We start from the raw sequence: 27,771 nt of genomic DNA, 5'->3' as shown, positions 1-27,771 counted from the left end.
TCAAGTTTGCCAATGATGTTGATCCAACTTAAATTCTCATATTGATTTTTTTTGTCTTTTTGTTCCATCATTGAGAATGTTTTTAAAAATCTCAACATGTTTGTCATTTGTGTGTTTCTTCTTTTAATATGAACGATTTTTGCTTTATATATTTTGAGGCTGTGTTACTAGGTGCATATAAATTTAGAATCCTAATACTTCCTGTAGAGCAAAACTTTAGATCATCATGAAATGTCCCTTTTCATCTCTAGTAGTGTTTCTCCCTTAACGTCTCCTTTGTCATTCAGCTTCACCACTGGCTTTCTGTTTGTTAGAGTTTTCATGCCATATCTTTTTCATACATTCTCTGTCAATTTTTGTCTTAAGGTTTGGACATATGCCTTCCAAATAGCGTATCATTTTTACAAAATCCAGTTTGACAATTTTGACTTTTAGTCCATTTATATTATGTAATTACTCATGTACTGGGGTTTAAATCTATCTTCTTGCTCAATACCAGATGTACCATCTGTGGTATGTTCCTTTTTCTCTCCTTTCTTGCCTCCTTCTGAGTGGATGGTTTTCTCTTATTCCACTTTCCCCCTCTATTAGCTTGGAAATATTTCACTTTTTTACTATTCTTTTAGTAATAGTAAGACAATAGCTTTCATCCTTGACTCACCAAAATCACACATTAATTAAGTTTTTCACTCTTCTACTATTCTCTTAGTAGTCATCCTGAAGACTATAATGTGCATTCTTTTTTTTTTTTTTTTTTGCGGTACATGGGCCTTTCACTGTTATGGCCTCTTCGGTTGCGGAGCACAGGCTCTGGACGCACAGGCTCAGCGGTCATGGCTCACAGGCCCAGCCGCTCTGCAGCATGTGGGATCCTCCTGGACCGGGACACGAACCCATGTCCCCTGCATCGGCAGGCGGACTCTCCACCACTGCACCACCAGGGAAGCCCTGCATTCTTAACTTACCAAGAGGCAATAGTAGTTGATAATTATGCCCTTCTCCTTGACAGTGCAATGAGTTTCAAACACCTTAACTTCACTTACCCCCTCCAGATTTATAAGCCATTGCTGTCATTTTCTAAACTCCTCTTGATAGTTAATACCCCACAAGACATGATTAGTGTTTTGCTATAGTCAGTATTATATCCACACATTACCCTTACTGTTGCTTGTCTTTTCTGCATCTCTGATCACCCACCTGGGTTCATTTTTCTTGTGTCTGAAGAATACCCTTTAATGTTTTCCCTCATTGTGGCTCTGCTGATGACAAATTCTCAAATGTGCCTGTGTGTCTGTCTGGAGATGTATATTTAACCTCCATTCTTAAAACACATTTGACTGCGTATTGAATTCTACAATGGCAATTCTTTTCTTTCAGCACATTAGATACAGCATTAGATATGTCACTATTGTCTTGTGGCTCCTATTATTTCTATTTAGAAGTCATCTGTAAGCCTAACTGTTGTACCTTTGCATAATCTGTCTTTTTCTCCAGTTGCTTTTAAGATTGTCTTTTCCCTTGATTTCCAGCAGTTTTATTATGGTTTATCTAGGGGTGGATTCAGTTTTATTTACCTCGTTCAGAGTTCGTAGGGGCTTCTTGAATCCCTAGCTTGGTGTTTTGCCTTAGTTCAGGCGCTTGGGCTCTGTACCACACAGGCAGTGGGGAGCTCCTAAGGCTTCTGAACAAGTGACTGATGCAATGACATTCGTGGACAGTAATCAGGGTGAAAATGATAGTTACAATTTCTCACGTACTAGGCGTTCCCTTGAACATTTCATCTCTTCATCTTCACAACAGCGCTGTGATCTAGAATTCATCCTCTCCATTTTACAGATGAGAAAGTCAAGGCTACTAGTTACTAGTAAAGTAACTAGCCCAATGGCACAGTCGGTTTTGTCTGACTCCAGGTTCGTCTGACTTCAGTGACGCTGGCATAGCAAACAGCCACATGCTACTGTTTACACTGAAATTAATGAAAATTAACTAAAATGTTTAGTTCAGTTCCTCCGTCACACTAGCCCCATTTCGAGTGCTCGATCCCCAGATGTGGCTGGTGGCTGCCGTATTAGACAACACAACCTCGCTCAGAGTACCTGTACCGCTGCAGAAATTTCTGTTGGACAGAGCTGCCTTACAGCTGGGTAACTCTCAGAGTACCGTTAAGATTGCACTGGAAGAAACTAAACTCGAGGCGAGGAGGCCAGTTGTCACAGTCCAGCTTGCATGTTAGAGGGACTGGAGGACAGGCGTGAGACCAGCGAGTGTGAGGGAGGGAGCAGGGCAGCCGCTGAAGGTGACTCTGAGGCTTGGGGACGGGAACGGGGGCTGTTCATGCAGAACACAGATAAGGGCAGAGTCCAAGGCTGGACTTGGCTTTTGCAGCACATGAAAAAGGCTGCTGACATAGAAGTCAGAGCATGTTTAGACCTGGGAGAAAACTAAGGCCCAGAGAGCTTAGATGACTTTTCCAAGGTAACGGAGCTGGGTAGAGGCTCTTCCACTGGACCACACTACTCAGAAGAAAGCTCTTAAGGGCTTTTCTGGGTCTTTTATTACATCCCTGTGATCCCCCTCTTCAGATCCGTAAAAACACAGCCTGTGAATTTGTTTCAGCACAAAAACTTTCCATTTATTTATGAGAGTTTGCCTCATTTCCTGTTAGTGCCAGGGCCCAGGGCTCAGCAGGTGCATCCAAGAATTGAGCAGCTGTGAGGCCTACACTGGCCAGCCAAGGGTAGCGTGGAGCACGCCCAAGCTTACCGTGCGTTGACTGTTACCCAAGCAAGGGGGGAAAAGTAGGCAAGCTTCTCCACTTTAAATGCCTTCCTTGGCAGGCTGCAGTTCTTAATAGACATTGCTTTGGCAAGCCTCCAGAGAGGTTACCACCAGTGAGTGTGCTCAAAGTGGTGACGACAAACAGTTATGATAATAAACCCAATCATAACATTTCCAAGTACCCATCACGAGTTATTAGAACGAGACTGTACGGCGGACAGTCCCGTCCACCTTTCATAGGTTACAACAGTACTTAACACTCTCACAGAGCCCTTAAGCACTATTCCACACATTGAATCCCCACAATAACTCTATGCAGTGATACTAGTATCATCATCCCCATTTGACAGATGAGGACACTGAGTCACGGAGCAGTGAAATAACTTTCCGAGTGTCTTACGGCTTGTTAGGGACCGAGCTGGGATGGGAGTGTGCGGTAGAACATAGTTGAGCCCCGGGTGCAGAGCTCGGCCCTTTCCCGTAGGGGGCAACTCCCTGTGAGTTTGCCTCCACCCTGTGCATGCCTGTGACCCCTGCTGCTGGGCTGCAGCTGTCCCTACCCCTCAGGGGCTCCCCCACTGCCATTAGCCCCCCCAGAAGAGTTTCCCCAGAGGGCATGATGATCACATTAGCAGCAAGCCCACGCTTTCATCATCCTTTCAGGTTGAAGAGAAGCTTCGGGAGGATTCCAGAAGGAAATTGCTTCAGCTGAAAGAAATGAGGAACAGAGAAAACCTCATTAAAGCCAATTTGGAAAGGGCAGTAGGTCAGGTAGGCGTGCTGCAGAGCCCCTTCACGGGCCCGTGCTCTCCAGGGAATCCCGCACCCAAGCGGCCGGCAGGGATGAATGAGGAGGAAGACGGCCTGGCTTAGTTCACCCGCTTATCTCAGGGGCAGGGCTTTGTGCGGCTTCCGCGTCCCCGTGGATTTCACTAAAGAGGCTTTTCCTTCTGGGAAGCTGCCCACTCCAGTGTTTGCTGTTGCCTGAGACCCTAACCAAGCAGCCAGTCCCAGCTCAAGGCCCACCCCAGTGAACCAGCTGTGCGGTTCCCTCTTGGGAAGGGTTTGAGCTCTTGACTCCGGTGGTGTTTCTAGCACTTTCTCCTTCACATTTTTTGTCCTGACATTTAGAGCGATCTTTCTTCCTCTGGGCCCCCAAACAGATGCTACAGTCAGTGTCCCCAGGGAAATGCTACATTTCTGTTTGTTGGTTTGTTTGTTTGTTTGTTTTGTTTGGCCGAACTGCGTGGCTTGCAGGATTTTAGTTCCCCGACCAGGGATGGAACCCGTGCCCCCTGCAGTGGCTGCATGGAATCTTAACCACTGGAGCGCCAGGGAAGTCCTGCCACTTTTCTTAATAAAGTAAAACCCAGAATACCACAGCTTATGCCAGTTGGAGGTGGGCAGGGTGGGGAGAGGGCCATTTCCCAGGCCTCTGACCCAAGATGGCCCAGTGGCCCTTCCTCTGACACGTGGCACAGACATGAGGGCCAGAACATGCAAACGAGCCTTCACCAAAGGCTAAGGGAGAGCAAACGAGAACCCAAGACGGGGCACTGGCCCTCCAGAACACAGCCCACCGAGGGCAGCCCATCTTGGACCCCCTCCACAAGGCATCCTCTCCTGGCAGCCACGGCTCCAGGGGGACCAAGAACGTTTTGCGTGTATGTGTTTGTGCTTTTCTTTTTCTGGGAGAGTGAGTCCACCTCATCACTCATTGGATGCTCAGAAGGATCTGTAAACCACCAAAAAAGGTTAAGAACCACAATCCTCAAAGGAGCCCTCCGTCCCACCCAGCCCAGTTCCCAAAGCCCTTGCGTTTGGTAGCATCCAAGCCTGAACCATCAGTGTGACCGGAATTTGTCCCACGCGCTAAACTTCAGAGGCACCCACAAGTTAAATGACGATGCTGACCCTCAGGCAGGTTTGAAAGCCTCTTCAACCAACTTCCACACCATCATCCCTGGTGTCCTTTCTCCTGCAGGTTGCCGACCCCTTAGCAAGGCAGAGAGCCCGCCAGCCTGGGCCTCCCTCCGTGCACCTGGGCTACCCCTCACCTTGCTGGCACTCTGCACCCACGGCGCACACCCGCCTTGAGGGCATGATCTGCGCCACTTGCCGAGCGCCTGGTCATGGCTCTGGCCAGGGGTCATCCAGGAAGACCCTCAGAGACACTGAGATTCCTCCAGGTCTAGACTCGAGAGAGAAAGGACGAACGAGGCTTCTCTGCGCTGCCTGGGCCTTCCTGCTTCACCCCCTTGTCTCCACAGCCCGCTCCTGGCCTGAGGTCCTGCCCTTCCCCAGGCCAGTGACCACAGGACTCAGCCCATCGTCCAGCAGGACCTGTCCCTCCCCACCCCCACCCCCCACCAAGCAGTCCTGTAGGGCGCCTCTGGTGATAATGCGGGCCATTGCCCACAGGGCCCTCTCTACATAACCTCTTCCTCGGGCGAGCTAGGACCCTCCCTTGGCCATGAAACCAGCAGACGACCCAGAGTCCCTCCAATCACCCGGCTGGCTTCTGGCAGGATGACTGCAGAGGTGTCCTTAGAAGAGTCACAATTCCTCTACTTGGCTTCCCAGAGCTCCCTGGTGTGCAGCAGACTCCTGTGTCTTAGGACCTGTTGACGTTCTCATTGATTCCGTGGCCCTTGTGGTCTTTCAGTGCTCTGTTTTAGAGCCTTTCATGACCACATTTTGCCAGTGAGCCAAAAACCCAGGCCAAGGGCCATCACGTTGGTAAATTTCCAGAGAAACTTGGGCTTCTTTGCCGTTCAAGTCTCATGAGCCTGGGGCATCTTGAACTCGTCATTCTAGAAGCCCTGATTTAATTTAACTGCGTTGTTTCATCATCCGTAATATGAAGACACCAGCATCAGGGAGGCACTCAGTAAAAACTGGCTGAACTGAAGGAGAGGACTTTGAACATCTGACTTGACAGGTGTTTCTGTTCTAAGCATTCGATGAACGTTTATTGAGTGCCTGCTGTGTGCCAGGCACTGCACCAGGCTCCGGGGACCTGGAGAGGAATACAGGAGACGTCGTCTTCAGGACACAAGGTCTAAGGCACAAAACGGCAGCAGGCAGCTCCTCCTTCTCTCCCCAGGCGCCCTTGCTGATGACACGAGTTAGCCGGGCTGACAGCCTCAATGTTTATCTCACAGCCTGGTGCCAACGTAGCAATTACGGAAGAGCGCTCCCGGCCCTGGACTTCCCACTGGATAATTGGCAGCAAGTGGCTCTTCCGAGAGCCCGAGACGTGTGTGTGCTGACCGTGTGCGTCGGCTAGGTTAGGCGGGCACACCTGAAAAGTCATTAAAACCTGCTGTCCCCCTCTCTTGTGTGGGCACTGCCCCTTCCGGTGAGAGGTGAAGGTGTTAATTACCCATAATGACCACTGAAGGCGTGCAGAGCCTTCTCACCGATTTCTCCCAGACCCAGCGACGGAGGCGCCTCCCCCAGCCTTGCCGCTGCAGCTGCGCCCCTCACCTCATCCCCTTCCCTTTCTTTGTGCTGCAGCTGGAGCTTTTCAGAGGTCAGGTCCTCAAGGCCACCTGCGGACGCGTGAAACCGTTCCAGGACAAACCCGTCTCCAATCAGCAGGCTCGTCTCTCTTCCCCACTTTCTCCTTCAGGGACCCGGGGCTCCAGACACTGGGAGCATATGTTCCTGTTTTTTGTTGGTGGCACATAATTTTCACACTGTTGCTACACCATAAAGATTTGTTTTGATTTTCTGGGATTTCCTGGCTTTTCAAGTAAAAGCCAGTTAAACTCCCTTGCAGTGTTTCTGTGAAAATCAAATTAAACCACCCAGGACTGTGTCTGGTTGGCAGACCCGCACGGTGAACCTCCGTTAGCCCCGCGAGGAAAGGAGCGGCCTCAGCATGGACGGTGCGTCCTCGCTCGCTCGTTCCTCCTGAAGTGGCGGATGGCAGTGAGGGTGGGCCTCTGGCTGTAACGATGCCTTATTATCCTTCCGTTTATCCTCTCCAATCCTGGGTGTCAGCGCGCGGGTCACAAGATCACACCACGGGCTTCTCTCGGACGACCTCCTTTTTAGGAGCCCACAGCATCAGGCTCAGCGTGATGAATCCCTCCCAGAATGCAGAAGAATCTAGAACACACTCGTGGCCACATGACAGGCCTTTGGCTCTTAAAAAACCATCTCTGATCCTGTGAAACATGCCCCGGTGACAGAGCCAATATCCACCCTCCAGAGCCATCCCCAAAACACGCCAGGACCTCCCTCCTCTGAGCTTAAGCTGAAGCCCTCCAGGTCCCCTCCCCCCAGAGCCACCCTGCATTTTAATTAATTAATTAATTAATTTTTGCTGGGTTGGGTCTTCGTTTCTGTGCGAGGGCTTTCTCCAGTTGCGGCGAGCAGGGGCCACCCTTCATCGCGGTGCGCGGGCCTCTCACTATCGCGGCCTCTCTTGTTGCGGAGCACAGGCTCCAGACGCGCAGGCTCGGTAGTTGTGGCTCACAGGCCCAGTTGCTCCGCGGCATGTGGGATCTTCCCCGACCAGGGCTTGAACCCGCATCCCCTGCATCGGCAGGCAGACTCCCAACCACCGCGCCACCAGGGAAGCCCCACCCTGCATTTTAAATCTTTTTTTTTTCTTTTTCTCACCAGTTACCAGAAAAGAGCAGCAGGGTCACAGAGGACAATAGCAACGTTTGGCAGCAAAAGCGGACCCTGCAGAAGGAGACCCAGCTCAGCAGCTGCAAAGAGGAGGAAATCACCCAGAACATCAAGAAGCTGAAGACATCCTTAGACAGTTGCCAGGTGCCCCCTTCTCCATTCCTCAAATGTCCCCTGTGTCTCATTTTTGTGCTCCTTGTTCAGGAAATTGTCCAGCTCTGCTTTTAGTCCACCTTTTCTCTTGTTGGAGAAATCTGTTTGAGATCAGAAAACAAAGGACCTCCAGAAATGCCTCCCAGGTGAACTTGGTGTGGCCAAGGAGAAGCTGCCCGACACACTCCAAGTACTGCCTTTGGGAGGCCCCAGACCCCGGGGGAAAAAAAACAGCCCCGTGTTATTTCCAGAGAAACCAACGAAACCTTCTGCTCTTTATTTGCAGTTTTCTTTTCTGTCCCAGCAGTGGAAGGCTGCTCTTACCCTTATTGGACCAGAGGGTCTGGCAGAGCCCCCACTTCATGGCCCCCACGCAGGGATCCAGCTTATCACATCGGGCAGCTGCTTCTGCTTTCTCTGGAAATATGCAGCTACTATTTGGGGAGTCTGGGCAAATGTTGGCTTGTCAGCACTCTTTCAAATCAGGAAACCGCACTTTATGACCAGCTTGTGTGTTGATCTCAGCAGGAATTCTGTAACCAAATTTGCTTCTCCTTTCAGCCAAATCGTCCTTGGCAATTTGGCTTTGGAATTGCCTATACCTAAACAAAGGGTCTATTTGTCCATCCAGAGTCCCAGTTAGAGTGCACGTGAAATAAAAGCTGCCTCCTTCCTTCCGCCCCCCGAAAAAGGGAAGTAAAACTGGGCCGTCACAGGGCGGCCAACATACGGCTCTGCCTGCTTCACGGGCCCGTCAAGAACACTGCTCTGTGTGGGTCACAACCGTCAGGTGGTATTTCTGGCGATGGTGCCCGGGCTCCTCACGACCTCATCTCTTTCCAGGCGTGCATGACAATGTCTTGCTCTAGCAATGAGCTGAAGAAGGAAGTCGACCTCCTACAGCACCTGCAGGTGAGCCCACCTGTCTCAGGGCTCCAGAAGGTGGCACTGGACATCTTGCGCCTGTCACTGTCCTGGCTGGAGGAAACGGAGCATCTCCTCCACGAGGTGGGGATCCAGTTCTCCAGCTCCGACAAAGGTGATTGAAACTCTTTTCTCACATAGTTACATGACTGAAATATTGCGTTGAATCTGATCACGATGGGACATCTATTGAGGGAGGCTTCTTAGGTATGTGGCCAAGTGTTCCCTTCTCCAGACTTCACTTTGCTTCACCACTTGAGAAGCAGTGTTCCTGGAAAAAAGTACACAAGTGAGACGTGATTACTGGAGAAAAATGAGACGTGACAGTGGCAAAAGGAAAAATCGAAATTATGCTAAATCTTCTCTCTCAGAAGTAACCATATATATACATATATAGAGTAGAGACGTTTTTTAGAGCAGTTTTATGTTCATGGCAAAATTGAGAGGATGATACAGAGATTTCCCAGGTACCCCCTGTCCCCACTCATACACAGCCTCCCCCATTTATCAGCATCAGCACCAGAGAGGTACAGTTGTCAGGACTGATGAACCTACATTGACACGTCCTAATCACCCAAAGTCCATGGTTTATATTAGGGTTCACTCTTTTTCATTTTAATTTTATTGGAGTGTAGTTGATTTACAGTGCTGTGTAGGGGTCACTCTTGGTGTTGTACATCCTATGGGTTTGGACTTGGACAAATGTGTGATGACATGTATCCACCATTATAATATCATACAGAATCGTTTCCCTGCCCTGGCCTTTCTCGCCTTCTGAGATGGCCCACGCTCTGTCTGTGGAGTGTGTTTCTCTCTAAATAAGTCCACGTCTTACCTACCACTTTGTCTCTCACTGAATTCTTTCTGCGATGAGACATCAACAACCTGAGCTTCATTAAGTCCTGAGACCAGCAGGTCCACCAATAATGAGGCCCACCCCGGGGAGGACCCAGAGGCCCTGTAAATCACAGTGCTCCACCGGGAAGATGGTCCAGTCCTGAAGGTGCTTTTGATCCCAAATCTACTGCCCTAAGCAGAAGCCAGGGAGCACGGCGGGGGATGTGGTTCAGATCAGGCCATCTTTGAGCAGATTGGTGGATTCTGTGCACAAAGCCCTGGTATTAGGTCAACTCGATTTATGAGTTTCACTTCTCAGGTCACTCTGTAACTACACAGTAACAGAAAGTACGCAGAATTCATTAAAAGCCACCTGTGGAGTCCATAGAGGGGAAGTGGGGTGGGTGAAGTTACAGATCAGGGACGTGGTAATAAAGCAAAATGATGATAACCCATAAACCCAAATATCTAGAAACTGATATTCTAGAAACTGAGGAAAGTAAAGCTACAAGTTTAACAAAATAAAAAGAAGCAAAGGAGAAGCCAACTTCAGAGCCAGCCTATGCAATTCCTCCATGGCAGCGCATGTTTGTCTGATTGAAGCCTGGCCCTGCTGTTCTTCAGTGCCTTCCTATTAGTGCCTTAAGTAATCAACATCTCCAGTAATCCCTCTGCAGTGTTCAGGAATTCAACTCGTCATGGGGAAACCTGTGGTTTGAGGACTTAAGTTTTTAAGATAACGTCTTTTCTTTTCAAAACTGGACATTTTTATTCCAAATAAAAGAACCTATCCCCCCCAAAAAAAAGAATAGTTTCACTGCCCTGAAAATCCTCTGTGCTCCCTCCCAGCCCCCCCGCAGCCCCTGGCAACCACAGATCTTTTTACCGTCGCCATAGTTTTTGCCTTTTCCAGGATATCATGTAGTTGGAATCATACAACTTTTCAGATTAGTTTTTTTTATTTAGTAATATGCATTTTCGTTTCCTCCAACTCTTTTCATGGCTTGATAGCTCTTTTTTTCTTTTTAAGTGCCCAATAATATTCCATTATCCATTCACCTACTGAAGGACATCCTGGTGGCTTCCAAGTTTTGGCAGTTATGAATAAAGCTGCCATAAACGTCCACATGCAGGGTTTTGTGTGGACATGTTTTCAACTTCTTTGAGTAAATACCAAGGGCGCGGTTGCTGAATCGTGTGGTTAGAGTACATTTAAGTTTTTTTTTTAATTAATTTATTTTATTTTATTTATTTTTGGCTGCATTGGGTCTTCATTGCTGCGCACGGGCTTTCTCTAGTTGCCGCAAGCGGGGGCTACTCTTCCTTGTGGTGCACGGGCTTCTCATTGCAGTGGCTTCTCTTGTTGCGTTGCATGGGCTCTAGGTGCGCAGGCTTCAGTAGTTGTGGCACGCGGGCTCAGTAGTTGTGGCTCACGGGCTCTAGAGCACAGGCTCAGTAGTTGTGGCACACAGGCTTAGTTGCTCCGTGGCATGTGGGATCTTCCCAGACCAGGGCTTGAACCTGTGTCCCTTGCATTGGCAGGCGGATTCTTAACCACTAGGCCACCAGGGAAGTCCGTAGAGTACGTTTAGTTTTTAAGAAAACCACAAAACTCTTTTCCAAAGTGGCTGTTTTGCGTTCCCGCCAACAATGAATGAGAGTTCCTGTTGCTTCACATCCTCGCTAGCGTTTGGTATCGTCACTACGATCATATTTTGTGTGGAACTTCCAGGGCATTTTCCCATGGAAAGAGCTGTGTGATTCTAGGCAAGTTACTTCCCCTCTCTGTGCCTGTTTCTTTACCTGTAAAATGGGGATAATAGGGAATACTCACCCCTTAGGATTTTTGTGAGGATTAAAATGCATTGATACATGTAAAGTACTTAAAATAGTACCTGGCATAAAATAGGCACTACCTATCCACGTGTATTGATTTTTTAACTTTACAAAAGAATAATGTCATATTATACCCAATTTCCTTTAGTTTCATTCCTAACAGTACATCTGGAGCACCCTTCCATGTCAATACACACAGATCTACATCATCGCTGTCACTGATGGCAAGGAACCCCATTCTGAAGGGTGTACCGTAATTTATTTAGCCAGTCCTCTATAATGGGCATTTAAGTTGCTTCCAGTTTTTCACACTTAATAGATGAGGCTGACATAAATATTATTCACACATACCTGTTCATCTTATCTTTATCATCCTAGATGTGGAAGGATATGAACCACTTTCATTCAACAAAGATTTATCGCAGGCCTCCTAGATACCAGGCACAGTGCAGGTTGGAAATATAATGGGGTCAGAAACAGGTAGAATTCAGGTTATGGGGTATATGGATGTTGGCTGTAAAATTCCTCCCTCTTCACTGTACATTTGAAATCTTTCATAATAAAATATTGGGGAACTAACAGGCACTCTCCCTGCGCTTGTAGATCTTAGGGTCTCAGGGAGGAATAGGGGTGGGGCATTAACTGAAAAATCACTCACATGTAAAACTTTAATCATGACAGTTGCTTTGAAGGAGAAGTGCAGGGCTCTGACCTGGTCAGGGACGGCAGGGCACCTGCAGGGTGCATAGGAGTTATTTGCCAAAGAGGGGAGGGGAGGGCATTCTGGGTGGAGGGAGCAGCGTGGTGGGATCGCAGGAAGCATGGAAAACTCACGGGACTAAAAGAAATGGAGGCGGAGGGCAGGGACTGGTGAAGGAGGTCCACAGGGGCTGTATCATGGTGTGGCCGGGGGCTTGCAGAGCACTGGTAAGAAGCTCTGCTTTAACCTGAGAGCAGAGAGAAGCCCACGAAAGGTTTTAAGTAAGGAACTGATGGAACAGGCTTGCATTTGGAGACAGTCATCTTGGCCACGAGTGGAAAATGTACAGGAAGGTGGCCAGCACAGAACCCCGGGAGAGCAGTTAGGAGGCTGTCACAAGACACGATGGTGGCCCTCACTGTGGCAATGGAGGGGACGGAGCAAGAGAGAAGATTCCAGGGGCATTTAAGAGATGAATCAACAGGCCTCAGTGATGGAGTTAGATATGGCTAGAAGGGAAGTGATGGAGAGAAAGGGGGCTACAGGTCTCCAGGTTTCTGGCTTGTGTTAAAAGTACAGATGTGGTTCCTTCACTAAAATCCAGAGTAAAGAATGCCACAGGAGGACCAGGTTTGAGAGGGAAGATGAGTGTGAGGTGCCTGTAGACATCCAAAGTGAGGTGCCAAGGACGCAGCTGTCACCCTGGATATCCAACCGTATCAGTGATGTGGCCCTGGAACCCAGAAGAACATGTGCCACATAGCGGGTGCTTAGTCAGATGGGATGGATGGACGGGTGGATGGATGGATGGTGATTAAAGCCATACGTGTGAATGGTATCACTAGGAAGAAAGTATTGAATGAGAAAGGAGAGCCCAGGGCCACACCTGGGAAACTCCAACATTTATCCTTGATACTACTTGCCAAAGCGCTCTCCAGAGAGGCTGCGCAAATTTGACATTCTTACAATAATGAATGAGAATAGAGGAGTGATTTTCAACTCTGGTGATTAAGCAACCCCAGCCAGGATATGTCTAAGGTAATCCAGAAGGTGGTGTGAATTTCTTTTAAATGTGTTTAAAAAGAAAGGCAAGGCTTCCCTGGTGGCACAGTGGTTGGGAGTCTGCCTGCTAATGCAGGGGACACGGGTTCGAGCCCTGGTCTGGGAGGATCCCACATGCCGCGGAGCAGCTAGACCCGTGAGCCACAACTACTGAGCCTGCGCGTCTGCAGCCTGTGCTCCGCAACGAGAGGCCGCGATAGTGAGAGGCCTGCGCACCGCGATGAAGAGTGGCCCCTGCTTGCTGCAACTAGATGAAGCCCTCTCACAGAAACGAAGACCCAAGACAGCCAAAAAAATAAATAAATAAACAAATGTGGGGTTTAAGAAAAAAAGTATTAAAAAAAAAAAAGGCAAAATCCAGATGAACTTTTCTGTAAGTGCCTGCCCCTCACCGATAGCATAGAGAACAGGGGCGCTGCATTGCTCCCGGCAACCCAGCCCCTCCCCAACCCCTGTATTACTGTCGTTGTAATCACGGCAGAGTCTGAGTGTGCGTGAAACCAAGAGAGATGTGGCCCACAGTTCTAGCTGTTCTTCAAAATCAGAACTAAAACAAGGAAAGACCATGATCTCTATCCTAGTAATAGCGGGGCCAAGCAATGTGTGCACTGTCCCCTCCCCAGGCTTTAGGAGTCACTGAAGCCTCTGTCTCTAAATCTAGTCTTACATTCCCGTAAAGAAACATGGGTTGCGAAATTAAGCCATCAGGGGCTTCCCTGGTGGCGCAGTGGTTGACAGTCCGCCTGCCGATGCAGGGGACACGGGTTCGTGCCCCGGTCCGGGAAGATCCCACATGCCGTGGAGCGGCTGAGCCCGTGAGCCATGGCCGCTGAACCTGTGTGTCCGGAGCCTGTGCCCCGCAAAGGGAGAGGCCACAACAGTGAGAGGCCCACATACCGTAAAAAAAAAAAAAAGAAGCTGGCTCAAAAACTCTTTATGTGTTAGTCCACCATGATAAGTGATTCAAGGTACTTCCCATTACTGAGGCCAGCAGGGGATCCCCGAGTCACTCATCACCATACGCAAGCAGTCCTAAGAGCCTTGTGTGTTCACAGTTCCTAAGAGGAGGGTAGGAACCATGGTTTGTTTAATTCCTCCTCGGTACTTGTCACTGTGTTAGTTGTTTTACATGTACTGAGTACTTTCATCTTCCAACAGCCCAATGAGCCAGGTACTATTGTCGTCTTTATTTTGCAAGTAAGGAAACTGAGTATCAATAACATTAAGGAACTTGCTCAAAGTCACACAGCTGGTACATGGTAGGGTCAGGACTCAAACTGAGGTCGTTGTGATCCTGGCACTTGTGCTTTTTCTGTGACCCCACACGCCCTCCGAAGATCCAGAGGGGTACCAGGTGCATGCCCAGTTCCTAGAGGACAGGTTCTGTCGTTAACTTGAACAGAGACAAACCTGAGAGTTTCATTCCCTGGAGTGAAGGGTGTCTGATGCGCACCGCGGGCCGCGCCCCAGCAAAGCCCCATTTGCATTAGAGCGAATAAGTCTGAGTTCAGGCTTTGGAGACCAGCTGCTAAGGTGTGACTCTCAAGTGTGCGCTTACTCACTGTGTGAGCAGGTCTCGACTTCTGTGTGCCTCTGTTTACTTGGTTATAAAATGGGGTTAAGATCTCACCAGGTAGTTGTGAGAATTAAACGACGTGGTACCCAAATCATGGGGTCACACATAAGCCTTAGGAAACAGTAGCTGCCATCCGCATCAGCCTTGAATACTTGTTGATTGAATGTGAACTAAATGTGGATGGCAAGCAGATGGGTATGCACACAGGCAGGGCAGCGTGATTTACTCACGCCGAGGTGCCTTTACCTGTGACCCCTGCCGCATCTCTATTTGACAGCTAGTCAGATTTTCTTAGCCGTGAGCACTCAGTTCTCTTCCCAGGCCTTCTTCCTCGGCTCTTGACAATGGGCTGCATTTCCTAGCTGCCGAGTGGTAAAGCTGGGACTCCATCCAGGTCCCTCTGACCTCAAAGCCCCTGCTCTGAACCACCATACTACCTGCCTTTTAAAATATTGTCCTAAGGGATAAAACGCACGTAACAAGCTAGGTCTGTAAAATCCTGGAATAAATCCCTCAGGGAAATCCAGGTTGAGTAACTATTGTTGTATCATGTCATGAGCAGCCCAGGAGATTGGGGTCACTACTAAAGATCTGATTGGTTAAGATATCACCTAACACCTGTCACAATGGCCGTCACCAAAAAGAACACAAATAACAACTGTTATTTGTGAGGATATGGAGAAAAGGGAACCCTTGTACACTGTTGGTGGAAATGTAAATTGGTGTGGCCACTACGGAAAACAGTTTGAAGGTTTCTCAAAACACTAAAAATAGAACTACCACATGATCCAGCAATTCCACTCCTGGGTATTTATTCCCCTAAAATGGAAAACACTAATTCAAAAAGATACATGCACCCCAATGTTCATAGCAGCATTATTTACGATAGCCAAGACATGAAAGCAACCTAAGTGCCCATCCACAGATGAGTGGATAAAGAAGATGCAGTAGGGAATTCCCTGGCGGTCCAGTGGATAGGAGTTGACGCTTTCACTGCTACGGCCCAGGTTCAGTCCCTGGTTGGGGAACTAAGATCCCACAAGCTGCATGGTGTGGCCACCCCCCAAAAATAGATGTGATATATCTATATCTATATCTATATCTATATCTATATCTATATATGCAGTGGAATACTACACAGCCATAAAAAAGAATGCAATTTTGCCATTTGCAGCAACATGGATGGACTTGGAGGGTACTATGCTTAGTGAAATAAGTCAGACAGAGAAAGACAAATACTGTATGATATGACTTTTATGTGGAATCTAAAAAATAAAACTAGTGAATATAAGAAAAAAAGAAATAGACTCACAGATATAGAAAACAAACTAGTGGTTACCAGTGGGGAGCGGGAAAGGGGGAGGGACAAGTTAGAGGTAGGGAAATAAGAGGAACAAACTACCGTGCTCACTTCAGCAGCACATATACTAAAATCGGAACAATACAGAGAAGATTAACATGGCCCCTGTGCAAGGATGACACGGAAATTCATGAAGCGTTCCATCCTTCTGTGACCAGAATGGGAAGGAAATTCAAAAAAGAGGGGCTATATGAATACATAGAGCTGATTCACGTTGCTGTACAGTTGAAACTAACACAACATCGTAAAGCAGCTATACTCCAATTTTTAAAAAAAGAGGTACAAACTACTATGTATAAAATAAATAAGCTACAATGATATATTTTACAGCACAGGGAATATGGCCAATATATTTTTTTTAATTTCACTTTTTCCTAATTTTTTTTTCTTTTTTTTTTAAACCCCACATTTGTTCATTTATTTATTTTTTTGGCTGTCTTGGGTCTTCGTTTCTGTGCGAGGGCTTTCTCTAGTTGTGGCAAGCGGGGGCCACTCCTCATTGTGGTGCGCTGGCCTCTCACTATCGCGGCCTCTCTCGTTGCGGAACACAGGCTCCAGACGCGCAGGCTCAGTAGTTGTGGCTCACAGGCCTAGTCGCTCCGCGGCATTTGGGATCCTCCCAGACCAGGGCCCGAACCCGTGTCCCCTGCATTAGCAGGCAGACTCTCAACCACTGCGCCACCAGGGAAGCCCATAGCCAATATTTTATAATAACTATAAATGGAATATAACCTTTAAAAATTGTGAATCACTATGTTGTACACCTGAAACATACAATATTTTACATTGACTATATCTCAATTAAAAAATAAAAAAGCTGCGACCTAAAAAAAAAAAATCTAATTGGTGAAGGATTACTGTGTGGTCCCACTGGAAGACAGGAAACATCTAAGGAGGACCTTAAAACTCAGCTCCCCTCTCCTCCTGCCTGGTTTCTCAGCTTCTTTTGATAAGGGAAAGAAAGGACTTTTTACATTGATCTTTGCAAGCTCAGTTGATTGTGTCTATTTCTGCAAGACTTTGTTGCAAATAAAAGGATTCCCTGCATACATAGAAAATCGCTCTTTCTCAGATATCCAAGATACACAGTATTTTTATGTGAAAAAAAAGAAAGTTGTAATACAATATGCACAGTGTTCTCCCCTTTTTTTTCTTTTTTTTTTTTTTTCAAATGCCAATATCCAACTACAGGAGAAATCTGGAGGAAAAGACATAAAAGTGTTGAGAGTATTATCCCAGCATGATAAGACTGCGTGAGCCTTGACTTTCCCTCAGTCGTTCAACAACTATTTATTGCAGCCCTACTGTGTGCCGGCCACTGAGGATACAGCGGGGGGACACTTTCCACTTTATGGGTTTCTGCCCTGTTTGGATTTGTGTAACAGGCATGTGTAAATTTTGTAACCAGAACTATAATCAAGAATTGCTGCTTCTCCCAGAGAAGAAAATCCCTCTTTCCAACAGCCCAAGTCTGCATCACCCATCTCTGCCATCTCGGGATCCACCCAGTGCCCCTCTCCTCACGCACCCTTCACATAAGCCAGCCCAGCGCTTCACTCTCCAGCCTCTAGTCTCTCTGAAAAGAGAATGAGAGACCTAGGTCTGAATTCTGATCCTACTGCTTACCAGCTCCATAGCTTAACCTTGCTGGGCGTCTGTGTCTCACCTATAAATGCAAACACATTTCCTTGCTAGGCTGTTTGTAATGATCAGAAAATATCACGTGGTAAACTTCTGGCATGGTGCCTGGCACACGGCAAGTGGTTAATACTGAATAGCTATTATTATAATATTATTATTCTCACTCTTCCAAGCTGGAAATTCTCAGCAAGTGGCATTGTCAGAGGTCAAGGGCCCAGGCACGAGCCTATTTAGCTCCCCTCCTGTCTCTCTCCGCACCCACCTTTCCTCCTTTCCCTCCATCTTCCCTCACTACGTTCTCTTTCCAAATGCAGCTCTTCCCTCCCTGAGTCTCCCCTTCTCTCTCCCTCCCAGACCACCTTGTGCACAAGCTCCTGAATCACGACCTCCTTCTTCAGCGTCTACAGCCTCCCACTCCATCTTTCTCCTTCGTCATCAAACATGCACTTCAAGCTGGTGCATCTTCACTGGGACCACTGCTTCTTTAGCTCCTTTTCTACTGCTTGTACTCCTGTCCCACTAAGACCTTGAAGTGCATTACACCCTGTGTGCTCACCACCAACTTCCCACATTGTCTTTGCCTCTTTGGCAACTGACGTGGCCCCCCCTGCACTGAAGCCCCAGCTTCCTCCCCCCGCCATGTTCTCTCTGGCCTACCCAACCCTCTCGGTTTGCTTTCTTGAAACCCTCTCATCTTTCATAATTACAGCTTGGGTGGGTGATGCTCCTGGCAGCCAGTAGGTGGAGGCCAGGGATGCTGCTAAACGTCCTACGGTGCCCAGGACGGCTCCCACGACGAGGACTGTCCCGCCCAACACGTCGAGATGCTGCAGCTGAGAAATGCTGCTGGCTCCTTCGTCTCTGATACATCCCGGTTATTTTTCTGAAAAAAAAAAATCACCCTTCATTAAGCCAACTCACTGCTCCATCAGAAGCTGAAATAGCAGTGACTCAGACCCTGGAGTCACACCACTGTAATCCCAAGCCCTGGCTCAGCCATTTGCCAGCTGTGTGGCGTCCAGCAGCCACAGGTCTCAGAGCCCGACTGCCTCATGTGTAAAAGGAGGCGATGGCGGGACAATACAGTGGGGTGATGCGTTGATTGCTTGGCAGAGGGCCGGGCACACAGGTCACACTCGTGACATTTCAGTGATGTTTAAATCAAGTTTATACTCTTTAGGCTACTGTTCTAGGCTGGCCACAAACTGAGCTCATCTTTCCATCCCGACTCTTCCCTCTACTCCTCCCCTCCCCCATCATCTGCTCTAACCCAATTAAGCTCTTCCAGAACATGCACTGCATTTCCCCACCTCTCATCCTACCTCCTGCCTTCACCCCCCATATTAGTTTCCTATGGCTGTTCTAACAAATTACCACAAACTTAGGGGCTTAACACAACTCATATTTATTCTTTTACAGTTCTGGAGGCCAAAGGTCCAAAATCAGTTTCGCTAAGGTAAAGGCAAGGGCTGGTTCCTTCTGGAGGCTCTAGGAAAGAATCCGTTTCCTTGCCTTTTCTAGTCTCTAGACTGGAAAAGGCGAGGAAATAAAAATTCCCCGCTTTCCTTGGCTCACGGCAGAGGAGCACCTTCAACTCTCTGCTTCTGTCACATCACCGTCTCTGTCTGTCTGTAGTCAGACTCCCTGTGTCTGCTTCTTGTAAGAACCCATGCACCTATATTGGGTCCCCCCAGCTAATCCAGGATAAGCCCGCATCTCAAGATCCTTACCTTCATCACATCTGCAAAGGTCCTTCTGCCCTGTCAGGTAATGTTCATAGGCTCTAAGGATTAGGACCCAGACATCTTTGGGGGGGAGGCATCATTCACCCAACCACCTCTTCCATTCTGACATGCCATCCCCTCCAACTCTGCATACCCATGCGTGCCCACGCCCAGTGGGGCCTCAGCCAAGCAGTGATCACACCAGGTGAATGATGGCGCCTCCCCTGGGACTTTTTCATAGACGGATGCTGTGCAAGGACCAACCTTGGGGAACTTCCCAGGATAAATACCGTGTTTAGAGGGAATAGGGCTTTCAAGAAGCCAAGCTTGCTGCTGGGTGGAGCCCTGGGCTAGGACACAGAAGCCTGGGTTCAAGTCCATCCTCACACCCGTGGCCGAAGGTTCCCCCTCAGTGCCCCCGCCCTGGGAGGCTGCAGCCTCATATGAGCTGTGTGGCCTTGGACAAGTCATTTCACCTCTCTGGGCCTCGATACCTCACCTGCCAAGGGAGGATGGTGAACTAATTAGTACTGGCCTGTGGTAAGTGTCCAGTAAATAGCAGCTGTGACTTTTACATGCAGTAACTTCTTCCTGAGCCTTTCTTTTGAGTGTAAATTATTTCTTTTATAGATCACAAGGACCACATGGATGGATCATTTCTAGACTTAAAGACCCTCGGGATGGAAAAAAATGTTCAGAAAATATTGGATGTAAAACCTGACTTGCCACCTTTTTCAAGAGTAGAGATCGGAACGGTAACCAAAGAAACTTTGTCTCTGCATTGACTGACACGTGGGGAGGGTGGGCATGAGGACAGACACGAGCCGTGTGCCCTGGCACCACTGTATACATCATTGGTTCGAGGCCAGGTCCTCCCTGATGGGCTGGCACCTGTATGGACTGATCGGTGCCTGGCCGTACCACCGATCCAATGTTTGAATAGAAAGGCGGCTTGCCATCATGTACAGCATGATATAGCATTGCACTGATGCTGGCCAGGTCAATCTCTGGGCCCTCCTTTTCACATCACATGTTATATTCTGCAGAAAATATCCAACAAGCTAATGTACAACAGTATGTCATGAGCTTGCCTAACATTTGCTTTTTGCTATAAACTGAAAAACATGAACACATAAAGGGCAGCAGAAGGGAGCCATGATGATTAAGAAGACACAAGTTCTAGAATCAGAGACCTGTGTCCTAATCCCAGCTCTGCAAGCTCTGTGACCTTGGGCAGCCTCCTAACCTTTCTGGGACTTCAATTTCCCAGCTGTAAAATGATGATGGAAAAATTAAAGGAGATCATTATGTAAAGTGCTTATCCCAGTGCCTAGCTCATAGCGAGCACTTTAATAGATGATAGTTATTATTGTCAAACAGTATTTAAAGAGTATTATCCAAGACAACCTTCCTTTCTTAGGGAGCATAGTTTGTGTTTTCCAGGATTTTCAGAAGTAATTTGATTGTTAGGTTGAAGGTGCCCTGTATCCTAAATGGATGTTTGATCGGGTGTTTGACTGACACATGACAATGGACAGCTCAGGTCAGCGTGGCTTGCTGCGGCAGCTGGTCTAAACCAGCTTTTGGAAAACATAATAAAGCCATCCTCTCTGTACCAGCATTTTCTCCTACAATTTTTCTAGACATTTGCTCACACGTCTAGAGATGTGAGTCTTCAGAAACGTGTTGGTCTTCCTGATAAAATCGAACCTTCCTTCTCTGAGGTTGGGAGTAGAGGGACCGTCTCCAGGTGGGGAGCTCAGCTGGATCTCACGTCCTGATGGTCCTGCTTCCAAGACCTTCTCCTTGGCAACAAGCCCTCATCCCACCACTGACACCACAGAGCAGGAAACCTCCTAACTCTCAATCCTCCAAGGTTGGCAGTAATTAAATGAAAGAGCAGGAGGAAGAATAGCTGACATCTGTGAACTGCTTACTGTGTGCCAGGCGTTGAGCTCAGCCGGCTCCATGCCTTATGTCATTGAACGATCGTAGCAGCCTTGTGTCATAGTTACTATTATTGTCCCCATTTAACAGATAAGAAAAAGTAAGGCTTCAGGAGGTCAAGTACCTCACCCAAGGTCACAGAATAATGATTGAAGACACACCAGGGGTGTGTCCCTGGTGGTGTGTCTGCTAGCCTGCAGAGACCGGGTGGGGACTGTGTGCTTGGATCCTGTAGCCCAGGCTCTTCCTTAGTGACCCTCCCCTCAGGAAAAGAGGGGGCGTCTGGAGAGGTACAGAGGAAGCAGCTCAGGGTAGCTGAAGACACTGAGCAGCATCTCAGGTTCTTTTTGCAGCAGATCTGCCCGGTTTATTGTCATCTTCAGATACCCTCTTTTATTCTCATCTCCATAGATACATAGACAAATATGTCCACTCTTATCTATCACAGTCACTTTGGGGGCCATTATAGTTTTTTAGTTGTTTTGTTTTTAATCTCAGAGGTTTTCAGGGTAGTGCCAACAAATGCTAGGGCTAAGAGATGCTCATGGCAAGCATTAAAAGCCAATTTATTTTTTAAGGAGGCTTATTAGGGTTATTTGTAGTCGTTCAGATCGGGTAACCTATTCAGACTGGTGGCCATTCCATGCAGTCATTTGGGCTTCCAGCAGCCAGCTGGCTGGTTGGGGTCTTAGGGAGATGCAGCTGCAAACACTATCTGCATTGTCTCTGGAAAGGGTCTGAAGTGATGCCCACCCACCAGGTTCCAGAGCTAGGAGAAGGTTGGGCCAAATTTTGTGAGGGTATGGTTTCTGCTGCACAGAAATGAGATTCCTTTAATAAAAAGGAGGGAGGCTATTTTCCACTTAACCTTCATTCGTTCATTCCACAAACATGCCCACTATGCACCACTCGGTGCCAGGTGCCATGCTGGGCACAAGGAGGGAGATAGTGAGCAAAAGCCGCATGGTCCCCATTTTTCTGGAGCTTGTCTTCTCAACATCAGCGGTACTGATTTTTTGAGCCAGGTAACTCTTTGTTTGGGAGACTGCCCTATGCATCGTGGGGTGTCTAGCAGCATCCTTGTCCTCTACCCACTAGACGCCAGCAGCAATTATGACAACCACAAATGTGCCCAGGCATTGCTAAATGTCCTGGAGGGGGTAGGGTGGACAGAGTCACCCCCGGTTGAGAACCACTGGCCTAAAGGGAAGACAGACGAGACGGTGGCCAAAGAACGGCACAAGTGATGCATCATTTCAAAGGCAGTCGTGCTCTGAAGGGGTAGGAACACAGTCATATAGAAAGCAGTTCACAGAGTCAGACTGGATTTAAAACCAACTCTCTTGGCGTGGACATATATACACACACACGCTACCAAAGGTAAAATAGATAGCTCGTGGGAAGCAGCTGCATCACACAGGGAGAGCAGGTCGGTGCTGTGTGTCTACCTAGAGGGGTGGGATAGGGAGGGTGGGAGGGAGACGCAAGAGGCAGGGGATATGGGGATATATGGATACGTATAGGTGATTCACTTTTTGATACAGCAGAAACTAACACACCATTGTAAAGCAATTATACTCCAATAAAGATGTTAAAAAATTAACTCTCTCAAATTATTCTTTAGTATCTTTCCAGTTCTTCCATTATTCTTTGGGTTATTCTTCTGGATGTAGAAAATCATAATGGAATGCCAAGAGAGTTTTTCTTCTTTTTTTTTATTTCAGCCTCAAAATGGCCTTTCCAGCCCAGGGTCCATCATGGTCTCTGAGAAGTTAAGGAAAACGGATGTGGCTGACGCTTTAGATCTTAGTGAAAAGCTGGTAGGTATACCCAGCATCAGTCCCCTCCTGTCCAAACCTGCGTGCCCTGCAGGTAGTTTAAACATCAACTCCACATACATTTTAGTTGTTACAGTAGGTCCACGAGACCCATCTCCTATCCCAGCATGGGCTGGAAATTGCAGAGCCCAATTCCTTGCAAGACTGGGTAGTAAGAATGAATGTTTATGTCTGTTGTCATTCCCCCTCCCCACTTCCCCCCAATTCTCAAAAAGGCATAGTGTAAATGGATGCGGGGGAAAATGAAAGTCGTACTAGAAACCCCAAATGCACTCATTTGCAAAGCATGTGTTTCTTCTCTGCAACTGCAGAAAATGAATGAAACAGAATTAGACGTTTGCCTCCTCAAAGGGGCCACCAGTGGTCTTGGGCCAGGCCTCTTACCTGCGAAATGCTTTCTCATAGTACATGGACATGAGCAAAACCCTCGGGACTTTGATGAACATCAAAGGTATGTCAGGTCACGTGTCCATGAAACACCTCTCCCCAAAAGAGAGGGAGAGAGTCTACCAGCTTCGACAAAGAGACCTGTACCTGGTGTTTGATAAGATCACCCTACTCAAGAACCAGCTGCAGAGAAAAGAAGAGCTTTTGAGATGATACGAGAAGGACATTGAACAGCTCAAATATGGCCCATGTCTCCGGCAAAAGGCCCAGGCCTCCATTCTCCAGGCTAAACCTCGGTGCAGCTGCAGACCCGTAGGGACCAGAACAAGAAGACAGAGGCCTGGGTGTGGAGGGGGGCAGGCGGGATGGTGACTCAGGGCCTGATGGACCCAAGTCTCTGGGCAAGAAAGCAGCAGTTAAAGTACCCTACTGTTAAGGAATAAGGTGCACCTTTTATAAATGTGTCTGATGTTTCACCATGTGTGTGCTTTTCGTAATTCCATCGTATTTTCAGTGGTATCCGTTCCCCCACCCTCTCTGGGAAATTGGGAGGGGCTGGTAGCATAACCGTTGCCCCCTTCATGCTGCACGTCCACAGCCAATGGGCTATTTATTCTGCCCTCTAGTCCCCACATCTTCAGCCTTCCCCCAACTTGTAAGGAAACCGCGAAGCCAGGCATATATGGAAGTGTTCTGAGGATCTCCCAGGTCGGGAGCATTGGTGGTGAGTGAGAAAGCTGAGGAGAAAAGAGACTTTGTCTCTCCTGTGTGCTCAGGCAGAGCAAAGTGTCGGTTCAGATGTACCAGTCACAGGTGGCAAAGCTGAAGGACGACATCTGCAAAGAGGCCGAAGAAAAGGCGCTGCTGAAGGAGGCCCTGGCGCACATGGAAGAGCGGCTGCACCAGGAGAAGAGGGTCACCAGGGCGATCAGGCAGCAGAAGGTGAGAGGTCCCTGCTCGGAGCAGAGCCTCTGAGGCTGCCCCTCAGCTCCCTTTAGAAACAGCCAACTGAGGTCCCAGTGGGATCCAGGCAGCACAGAATGCATTCGCTCATTGCAAAGGAAGGTGGCAGAATAGCTTTAGCATTAGGCAGACTTAGGTTTAGACTCTTGTTCTGCCATTTACTGTGTGACTTCAGGCAGCTTTTTTTTTTTTAACATCTTTATTGGAGTATAATTGCTTTACAGTGTTGTGTTCATTTCTGCTGTGTAACAAAGTGAATCAGCTATATGCATATGTATATCCTCAGATCCCTCCCTCTTGCGTCTCCCTCCCACCCTCCTTATCCCACCCCTCTAGGTGGTCGCAAAGCAATGAGCTGATCTCCCTGTGCTATGCTTCCCACTAGCTATCTATTTTACATTTGGTAGTGTATATATGTCCATGCCACTCTCTCACTTCATCACAGCTTACCCTTCCCCCTCCCCATTTCCTCAAGTCCATTCTCTACATCTGTGTCTTTATTCCGGGCTGCCCCTAGGTTCATCAGAACCTTCTTTTTTTTTTTTTTTTTTAGATTCCATATATATGTGTTAGCTTAACCTCTCTGAGACTCAGTCTAGCTTGCCTCTATTTTTTTTAACTTTCTTTTTTTTTAATTTAATTTTTATTTTATATTGGAGTATAGTTGATTTACAGAGTTGTGTTAGTTTCAGGTGTACAGCAAAGTGATTCAGTTATACATATACATATATCTATTCTTTTTCAGATTCTTTCCCATATAAGTTATTACAGAATATTGAGTAGAGTTCCCTGTGCTATACAGTAGGTCCTTGTTGATTATATATTTTATATATAATATTGTGTATATGTTAAACCCAAACTCCTAATTTATCCCTCCCCACCACATTTCCACTTTGGTAACCATAAGTTTGTTTTCAAAGTCTGTGAGTCTCTTTCTGTTTTGTAACTAAGCTCATTTGTATCATTTTTTTTAGATTCCACATATAAGTGATATAATATGATATTTGTCTTTGTCTGACTTACTTCACATAGTATGATAGTCTCTAGGTCCATCCATGTTGCTGCAAATGGCATTACTTCGCTCTTTTTTATGGCTGAGTAGTATTCCACTGTATATTTGTACCACATCTTCTTTATCCACTCCTCCATCGACATTTAGGCTGCTTCCATGTCCTGGCTGTTGTGAACAGTGCTTTCTGAGACTCATAGTCTAGCTCGTCTGTATTTTTTTAACTTTTGATAATTCGTGTATTTTATCTTGTTTTTTCTATCCAGATAACTATTTTTTCTACCAGTTTTATTGAGACATAGTTGACACACAGCACTGTACTGAGCTTAAGGGTGTCCAGCATCATGATCTGACTTCCCTGCCTCCTGCAATGATGACCACAATCAGTTGAGTGAACAGCCCGAGTGTTTTTAAAGGCGGCGCTTCTGATTTTCATTGTTCTGCCAGGTGCCAGGGATACACCGAGGAATAAGCTCTCTGAGAATAAAGATTTGGGTTTGCTATTCTGAGTAGCCAGAATAGTACTCCAGTCTTTCTGACTTGGGGCTGTGTATTTGTACACGCATGCTTGCGTGTATGTGTGTACATGTGAGTATGTGCTGTGTGTTTGCATGTGTGTGTATTTGCATGTGTGTGTTTGTTGCCTGCATGAGCTCTAAGGAGGCCAAGGTCATAGAAGGGTGCCCTTCTCCTCAACCAGGAGGTGATGGTCAGATAGTTCCTTGCAGAAGCCTGCCCTCCATCCTGCGAACCTTCCAGGCAATAGGTTTCCAGACAACAGGCTCTCTGGCTTAGAGCCCCAGAAATGAAAAGTGGCTGTCCTGCTCTGAGGGAGCCTGGATGCGGTGTTTCCAGTGCTCACTGCTGTGAATTAAACATCACAGGCCTTAGTCTGCATGTGTCATCGGGCTGCCTCAGGCAGAGGACAGTTTCCTTTCACACCAAGCAATGCCAGGGAGAGCTGGGCCAGTGACAGAGTTGTGACTTTCCCTTTGATGTGCCCTCTGGAGAGCTCACCCCTCCCCGAAATGCCGCCCCCACCCCCAGGGCTTGGCAGACTAGGCCCCAAAGCAGAGACACCAGACCACAGAATGGGACAGAGAAGGGCCCAAAAAAAGCCATTGTCATGTACTGAAAACCTGAGGATTTACATAATCAGGCTTCACATGCATTATTCATGGGCTGCCTCATTCATACACAGTGCAAGGGACAGGCCAGCCTGTTTGTCAGGAAGAAAACAATAATACATTTTAAAGTTTTGCTGGATCCTAAAGGGCACTTGTATATATCTGTCTTGGCATCTGTTCCTTCCAGGGAGTATATCTTCGTTGTCTTTAAGCAGAAATTAACAGAAAGTAGAATTCCTCTTTTCTAAGTTTTACACTTAGTATTTTCACAAGGAGCCTTAGGTTTTTAGCCTCCTGTATGAAACTTTGAAACTCTTCACCCGTTCACAGAGGTGGCAGTGTTGAAGCACTGAGATGAAATTACACATCTTTAGCCTCAGAATTGCCCCCCCCCCAAAAAAAATGGAGTTTGTAGTTTTAATTTTTGACCATCTATTCACCAAGCAGACCTTTCAAGAATCAAAAGTCCTATTTCCACACTAATATCTCTGGCTGTGAAAATGAGACTTGGTATAAGATGCTGGGCCTTCACAGCGAACTGGGTCTGTGGCTCTGTCCATGTGGCAGAGGGACGGGAACCGCGGCCCAGGCCGTGCTCACTCAAATCCACTTCCCACATCACCCAAGAAGCCGGCAGTGTCTCTCAGAGTTCAGAGGCCAGATTTGGAGTCAAACAAATAGGGGTCAAGCCCCACCGCTGCCCCGAATGACCCTGAGTAAGTGGCTTGACCTCTGTATCCCAGGTTCCTCAACAAAAGCAACCAAAACTGTTAGCAAGGGGCCTACTCCGTGGGGCAGTGGAAGGGTTAAATGGCAAAATGCCTGCAGTGCCTGGCACATCACAAGCCCCGTTTCTAAGGGGGAAGAATCGGCAGCTCATGGATGGGTGGGGATTCCTCTATTTCTTTCAGGGAGCTTCCTGCCAGCTGACGCCTTCCCCGGTCCTCCCAAAGCCGCCAGCTCTTATGGGACGCGCTCTTCTCTTTGGTGAATACGACTAGGCCACGGCCAAGAAAGGACCCAGATACCTTTTGTGAAAGGGCTAAGGCTGGGATTTTCAAGAGGAAATTTTTAAATGCACAGAAGTTGCCACTTGGGAAGCACGCAAGCCCTTTCTTAGGGCTTGAAGTGTAAGAAAGGCTGAAGGGCACCGGCTGCTTCTGGCAGGAGAAGCCGCTCAGCTCTCCTGCCAATCAAATCTCCAGCCAATCAAGTCCTGGCTAGGGGGCGTGACCACCACTTTGCCTTGTGGTCTCAGCCAGGAA

The 27,771-nt window shown here is 47.7% G+C and overlaps 1 protein-coding gene and 1 pseudogene across 2 annotated transcripts in view; one reads left to right on the top strand and one right to left on the bottom strand.

Moving 5' to 3' along the window:
* Positions 1–27,771, bottom strand: part of LOC309807669 (interferon regulatory factor 6-like) — a 1,069,421-nt gene that overhangs the window by 840,391 nt on the left and 201,259 nt on the right. The gene's annotated exons all lie outside the window — the stretch shown is intronic.
* Positions 1–27,771, top strand: part of LOC309808881 (forkhead-associated domain-containing protein 1-like) — a 101,508-nt pseudogene that overhangs the window by 68,940 nt on the left and 4,797 nt on the right. Inside the window, exons 10-18 of the transcript in view lie at positions 3,442–3,549; positions 6,298–6,381; positions 7,414–7,566; positions 8,419–8,614; positions 17,866–17,963; positions 19,871–19,990; positions 22,907–23,002; positions 23,426–23,646; positions 24,184–24,349. The product of the transcript in view is annotated as a forkhead-associated domain-containing protein 1-like (transcript). The remainder of the gene's footprint in view (positions 1–3,441; positions 3,550–6,297; positions 6,382–7,413; positions 7,567–8,418; positions 8,615–17,865; positions 17,964–19,870; positions 19,991–22,906; positions 23,003–23,425; positions 23,647–24,183; positions 24,350–27,771) is intronic.

The sequence above is a fragment of the Mesoplodon mirus genome, assembly GCF_964341445.2.
Source record: "Mesoplodon mirus genome assembly, chromosome: 7".
NCBI lineage: Eukaryota > Metazoa > Chordata > Mammalia > Artiodactyla > Ziphiidae > Mesoplodon > Mesoplodon mirus.
This window is presented reverse-complemented; position numbering and strand designations above follow the sequence as displayed.